The sequence below is a fragment of the Drosophila mojavensis genome, unplaced genomic scaffold (assembly GCF_018153725.1).
Source record: "Drosophila mojavensis isolate 15081-1352.22 unplaced genomic scaffold, ASM1815372v1 contig_81, whole genome shotgun sequence".
Classification (NCBI taxonomy): domain Eukaryota; kingdom Metazoa; phylum Arthropoda; class Insecta; order Diptera; family Drosophilidae; genus Drosophila; species Drosophila mojavensis.
This window is the reverse complement of record NW_025318907.1, coordinates 4,434,138-4,441,576: the sequence shown is the minus strand read 5'-3', so window position 1 is coordinate 4,441,576 and position 7,439 is coordinate 4,434,138.

Below are 7,439 nucleotides of genomic sequence, written 5' to 3'. Positions count from 1 at the left end.
TTTTTGCATTTGCCAAGATTGGCTCGTTAAATTTCGCTCAAAGAGTTTCGATTCATTGCGTGATTCATAAACTCATAAAGATATTTTCAGAATCAATTCTTAAGTTTCTTGTTTCGATGCCTGCACACAGCTCTCTTAATGAAAATAGCTGTGAATGTCTTTATAAATTTAATTTCAATTTGTTAATTGGACACGTGCTCTGAGTTGTATAGCTTCAAGCCATTGAATATGGGAACTCCAAAAGAAGAGAAGCTTTATCAAGCTAGAGGAAATGTTTAGGATATTTGGCTTAACATAAGTTATAATCTTAAAGTATATTTTGCAACTACTTTGAACTGCATATTAATATTTTGTAATTTATTAAGTTAATTATTTAGTATAAGTTTATAATACCAATTATTTAATTATAATAGCACCAATGAAACATTTATTTAAATTGATAGATGCATGAAATCAAATATGCTTGAACTACTAATTTTAAAATACCATATAGTATAGACTAACTGACACAGTGAGAATTTTATTGATGTATGTATGTATGTGTATGTATGTATTATAAGTATATTACTGACTTGTGAGATTTAGTTTTTGTCTAATCCATTGACGAAGCATATGCAAATTTATATTTGGCAGAGGATGATAACAAATTTTAGCCAAATAAACATAGAGTTTCTTTATTTTGCCATAATAATATATATATATGTATTTAAATTTGTCCTGGGTTATTTTGTTTTGGTATAATAATTCATAAATTTAAGTAAGTTTCTTTATTCTTCACTATTATTTATTACATTTCATTTAAGCAGAATAAAAGGTAGACATAATATATTAAATACTTACGTTTGATTCTCCCTCTCGGTGAGATCGCACAGCATAGAGCTAAAAAGCTGCGATAAGTTAAGGCTAGTTAGCTGTGGATGTTTCAACAAAGGCACAAAAAGCATGCGCAGAAGGGAAATAAACGAAAACAGAAACAGAAACAAAAACAAAAATGATTTATCATAATGGTAGTCGGCGACCGGGGGGCTCCCAACGGCGTTGCCTTAAACGGCCGATAACAGCAACAACAACAACAACAACAACAGCAGCAGCAGCAACAATGACGCGACGACGCGACGCGTCTGGACCGAAATGTCAACTCTTCATATAAAAATTAACAAAATATAAATTAAAATAAATAAACCAGAAATATGCGTTTTGTCGGGATGCGTTTCTGTGTTTTCTCTCTCGGTTCTCTTGGTTTTTTTTTTCGGTATTTTTTGTCTTTGCCTGGGCAATTTATGTGTGGAGCATCCCTTTTGGATATCGAATTACGCCTGCGCCTGTTGCGACGCTGGAATCTCTCGGACTCGGGCACAAATTATGAATGCCTGCGTCTCCGGCTCTGAAGCTTATCGAGCGAATGCATCGCTGCGTTTATATTTTCATATACACATACATATACATATATATAGTTCTCTACCGTTTTTTGGTTGTCTTTCTCATTTTTCTGTTATCTATGGCAGCGCATTTTTTATCTAACGGCCGCAGCTTCCACGCATCTGCCCATTGATTACTCACACACGCACAGCAGGCCTTCGAATTTGTATGTTCGACTCGATGCTGACTTATGACAGGGTCGCTCCTATCAGAGCTGAACGTTGATAGCTTCATGAGCCGCGATAAGACGCCCAAGCGCCCAAGTCAAGCGCTAATTGCCTTCTCACAGGCGCCGGGCATTGTCTGCTAGAGCGAGAGGGAGGCGAGCGGTAGCTGGGCTGGCCTGTATTTTTTCCTTTTTTTCTTATTTCGTACCCAGGTGGCAGGCGCAAGCGAGATCGCGAGCTCAGACGGTATCAGCTGCTTGTTATCGCCAGACAAATGCATTTTGCAAATTATTAACATACTACACGTTGTCTGCATGCAGCTGTATGTGTGAGTGCTTGTATCTGACGCCTGAGTAGTCAGACTCTCTGTTGGCTGCTGGTCTCGGCTCTGGCTGTGGCTTTGGCAACCGGCAGCAGCTAATTGAAGTCAATGCACAAAACTTGATTTATTTCTATTAATAAAAGCCCCAAATGCAATCATTTTGGCAGGCCAACATACAAACAACCCCACATGCAGATATACGAGAGTGCCCCATGAGAAATTTGCCAATGGCAAATGTCTAGTCTGATTGCTTAGGGAACTAAGCAACTATAATTTATAATTTGCAAGTCACTTCTAAAACTAAATTTTAATAAAAACTAAATGTCTTATTCTGAGGGCAGATACATAAATTGTCAACTATTAATTAACCAATTTTGTATAAATAATATAACTAATTTCATGCATATATGCATGTATATGAATTCCTTATTTTAATCTCGCATTAAATTTATTTTCTAGCAATTTTTTAATGAATGAATGAAATAATTGGCTTATCAAAAATAATATTTACTTAATTATTTGATTAATTAGTAAATTTAAAAAACAATAAACAACCTGTTTGCAATTTGTTATGACACAAATTAGCTAATTAAACATAGACGGAATAATATGCGTCACCCGTTGTCAGATGACCTAAATATGAAGGAAATATACATACATAGAATATATACATATAGAACAAACTATCACTATAAATAATCGCCTCTGAGAAGGTCTAAAGAGGTCTATGAAATGCTGATAGGAACTGAAACTGATTCTTTTGAATTATGTAGGAAGAGAGAGAGAGAGAGAGAGAGAGAGAGAGAGAGAGAGAGAGAGAGAGAGTGAGAGAACAAAAAACTGAAATATAAGTATATTTAAAAGCAATTGATAAAGGCTAATCTTTTATTTAATAATACAAAAGAACAACTCATTTGATTAGTGACTATTTTCATATTTATTTATTTATTTCTGTATGCACTCAGTGCACTCGCATTTCCTACTGGGTGCTTGCACATGTGAGCCTGGTCAATAAATCGCTTGTTTGGCCACAATTACACAAACGAACAGCAGCAGCCGAAAATAGTCGAAAAACCAAAAATGCGCCAATTGCAATAAATGCAGCTCCGTTGTTACTGATACTGCTGCTGCTGATGCAGTTGTTGTTGTTCTTGTTGCTCTTGTTGTTGTTACTTCGATAAAAATCACGTAAAAATTTAGTTGCATAAATTTTAACACCGATTTTAATCGACGCCATGTCGCCGGCTTGGACAACTCATTGAGCTGCTGAGCGTGAGTTTTATGCCTATGAAAGCAAGCGAAAGAGGAGTATATTAGTATTCCATAATTGTAGCTTTAAGACTGATTTCTATATTTCTATTGAAGGGCTTTGTAACGTAAGCAAGAACTCTTCAATATGCTTTATAATAATAAGCTTAATCCGCTTTAAGATGTTGAGCGAGTATAAGATAGTCGCTCATACTCGACATGCAATATTCTACGCCGTTTTTCATTTTACTCGTTTTTTTCTTCATCAACATCGAAATCGAAATCGACGTCGACGTCGACATCGACAACGATCGACACTTTACGTGGCAGCGTTTTTCGCTTGTAATTACGGCCAGCAGCAGTTCCGGTGTCTTGTTGTTGTTGTTGTTGTTGTTGTTGCAGTTGCAGTTGATGTGGCTGCCGCTGTACTCTATAATTTTGTTATGCTCGTAAATTATTGATATGTTAAATCAAATGCTGGGCATGTTTTGCAGCCAGGCACACCACAAATTTATGGCTCACAAGTTAAATTGGCCGCAAACGAAAACTGGCTAAAAAGTAGTTTCAATACATATAAAAAAAATCACATTAATATATAATGAAATCGATTAAAAAAAATATATAAAAATGAATATAAATATATATAAAAAATTTGTGTATGAGAATAAATGTTTTTGTGTAAATTTATGACTAATAAAAAAATAGCCCCTACGGTAGCTAAGTAATGAAAATGACCATATCGAAATAATAATAATATAAATTAATGATAACAAAAATGCGCAACAATTAAATTAAGAGAAATATTCAAATTTTATCAGAAAGTAAAATTAAATACATTTATTTAAAGTTAAATTTATGAGGTGAGTTTAAAAATATGTTTGACTTCTTTTTAGTCAATATACAGTATTAATTTTTACTATAAATTATAAACTTTTTTTTATTTATAAAATAGGAATTTTTATTCAAAATATAATTTTGTAAGGAATAAATTTGTGTAAAAAATTTATTGTATAAAAAATAAAATATACAATATAAGTTATTTATTTATTATTGTTAATTTTACTTATAATTTATTTATAGCTATTTACTATAAAAATTATCATTTTATTCTTCTATGCATTTTGTGCATATATAAAAAATAAGGACACTATATAATATAGATAACTAAAATGAAATAAATAAAGTATAATATTATTTTGCAAATTTATATTATATTGTTTACCAAATAATAATATAATTTATTTATTTTATTTATAGTTATTTTTATTTTTATTTTTTTTTTTTTATTTCTTTTTTTTAGCTATCCACTATAAATATATCCTTGTATATTATTATAAATATGAAGTAGTTTTATAAAGTTTCGTTTTATTGATTATTATTTTTTTCCACACATTAAATTCTTTCCTTCATTAAAAAATTGTATTTATTTCTAATTTAATTGATATTCAATCGAATTTATAATTTTCATGCCATGAATTGAAAACTTTTCAATCTCATCTCGTAGGTGGACCACAAATATTTTTGGGACTGAAAGTTATTTCGGACAGCAGCGCATGTAAAACACTTTGCTCAACAAGCCGCCTGCATAAACGTTGCAGTTCGCCTCGCCTCACCTCACCTCACCTGCCTCATCGTACGCCCAGCCGCCGTCCGCTCTGTCTGCGTCGAGTTGTGTTCCTGGCTGGCCGAAAATGTACACAATTTTTCGAATTTCCTCATGTTTGGGGCATTTGGCGCTTTTTAGTTTCGCTTTTGGCCAGAGTTTTGACATAACTGGAGCGGATCGCGGTAGATGGGGAAAGGGGAATGGAAAGGGTGCTCATATGTGGAACTTGAGGAGGGAGGCAACCTGATTTGGACGTGGCTCGCGCTGGCGTTGTCTAACAAAATGCTCAAATGCTTGTCTTGGCCATTTGCATTTCGATCTTTGGGTAAATGGCCAGCAAACAGGCCCACAAACAAAAGCAAAACAAAAACATTGCCTGGAAAATCCTATGGCAATAAATGTTTTCCTATGCAAAATTACAAACACAACGAGAATGTGGATTTGGGTTTTGGGACTCTTGGGTGCATTTACTGTTGTGATTATGTACGTGTGTGTGTGAGCATATGCGTGTGTGTGTGTCTGTGTTAGTTTGGCTGCAGTTGCAGTTCGACTTTCACTTTTCGACTGCCAAATGGCCATTTGGATATTTTGGGGCGATTTAGCCTGGCTGCGCTTTAAATTTATGTTGATTGCCCGAGTTTGTTTTTGGCTAAATGCTGTTAAATTGTTTTTCCGTTTTAAATGACATGCATTTGACAAATGATTAGGCCTAGTTTGCGGTCGCAGCTCTAACCTCGACCTATTATATACGAATGCGATTTTAGTCAAGGAAATGGCTTGCAAATGGAACGGAAAATGCTTGGCTTCAGCTATGGCAAAAACGTCAACAAATGTGAAAATAAATCAAAATATTAAATCAAAGAGATGTGCGATATGAAAAGATGTTTACTTTAATTTAACTTATATAAGACTTATTATAGTAAAACATTTAGAATTTTAGCTGAATCATTTTCAATAATAATTTTTCAATTTGCAGCTCAGGCTTTACTGATTTAATAACTTTGACAGCAGCTCACTCGACGTAAATATATTTTCTTTTCAAGCCAATCTTTAGCATCTAGATAAATCTTTGTTTTATCTTCTACTGCAATCCGTTGAGAGTTCCCTTTGTGCTCGTAAAATTCGGCTGCTCTGCAACATTGTTACAATGTTTTCTTTCCTTTCGGCGAATCATAAAACATGAAATACTAAAGTCCGCCAAAAATCTCAAACAATGTCAATACCAAATAAATACTAATAAAGTATGGGTCAAGAGGGCCGCCGCCGAGGGTCTGCTTTGTGTACTACATAAATTTCAATATTTATGGTCAGAGGCGAAAAACGGCGAATGCTACCGAAAGGGCACAGAATCAGAAGAGCTGCTACTATAGAGAGAACTGTGTCCCTTCTGCTCTGCTCAGTTAGTTCCCCCTTTTTGTTTGGGTATTTCTGGCTGGGTTCATCTTAGTTTTTGTGTAGGCGTATGACAAGCCGAGCCGCTGTGGGCGTTACCCAAATAGAGGCGTGCGGCATGCGGCGTGCGACGTACGCCGTTTTTGCAGTCAGCCAAATATACGACTTTCATTTCTATGTAACTAGCGGCGGGAGAGCTCGCGCCTCGACATACGGGAACTGGCCTCGCTGATCCTGTTGCAGGACCCGGTTGAGCATCATAAATCGCCGCGACATAAATTCAGTGCAGTTTTGACATTGTTGCCTACCTGGGCGCAGGCACCTGACACAGGAATTGTTTTTGGCTGCTGCTGCTGTTGGTATTTCGCACGCTAATCTCTGTAAACAAATCACTAGAGTAAAATATAGAGAGAGAGAGAGCAGCAGTATGGACTGGGCGTGCCGGGCCGTGTCCTTGGGGACATGTTGTTGCTTTAATTGCAGCCAGACGTCGCAAATTTATGAGCATCAATAAAGTGTCAACTTTTGTTTTGGCTACAAAAAGTCGTTGAGAAGCATATAAAAAACGCAGCTCCTGGCTGTAAATCATCCGCGTGACTTTCCTGGAAAGCAAAAAAGAAAAGAGCTAGCCTCGCAGCGAATGCTACTACAGTTGGCACTACCGGCTAGGGACTCCACTGCAACTGCAACTACAACTGCAGTAGATGCTTAACTTGATCCAGACATGCAAGCCAGGCCTTTGTTTTGATTTTCCTTCAGTTATTTGGTATTTGCATTTCAATTGAAGCGAGTAATTAATGTATCGCATATCTGCAGAATTTTAATTTCCAAGCCAATGCACTCGCCACTCGCAGATGCATCACTCATTTCAATAACACTAGACAGCAGTAAATGCGAGAGGACTGTGCGCGAAAATGACTAAAGTTTAATTAAAATATAGATAATGAAATAGGGATGAAAATAATTTAAACAAAATATAAATAAAGATTAAATATATTTTTTGAAATGTATATATAAGTAAAGAAATATTTTTATAATAATTCGAGGAGCTGAACTGATTTACCTAAGTTGAATAAAAACACAGATAATAAAATATGGGAAATATCAAATATAATTTATATGTTACAAAATTTAAATAAAAATGAAAAATGTTTTGAAAACAATAAAATTTAGCGAATTAAATAAAATGAAATCGGAACGTATCTATAAACATAAATAGATTTAAAATTAAAATTAATAGATTAAGTTAAATCGAAATAAAACAAATACAGAAAGGGATGAACTA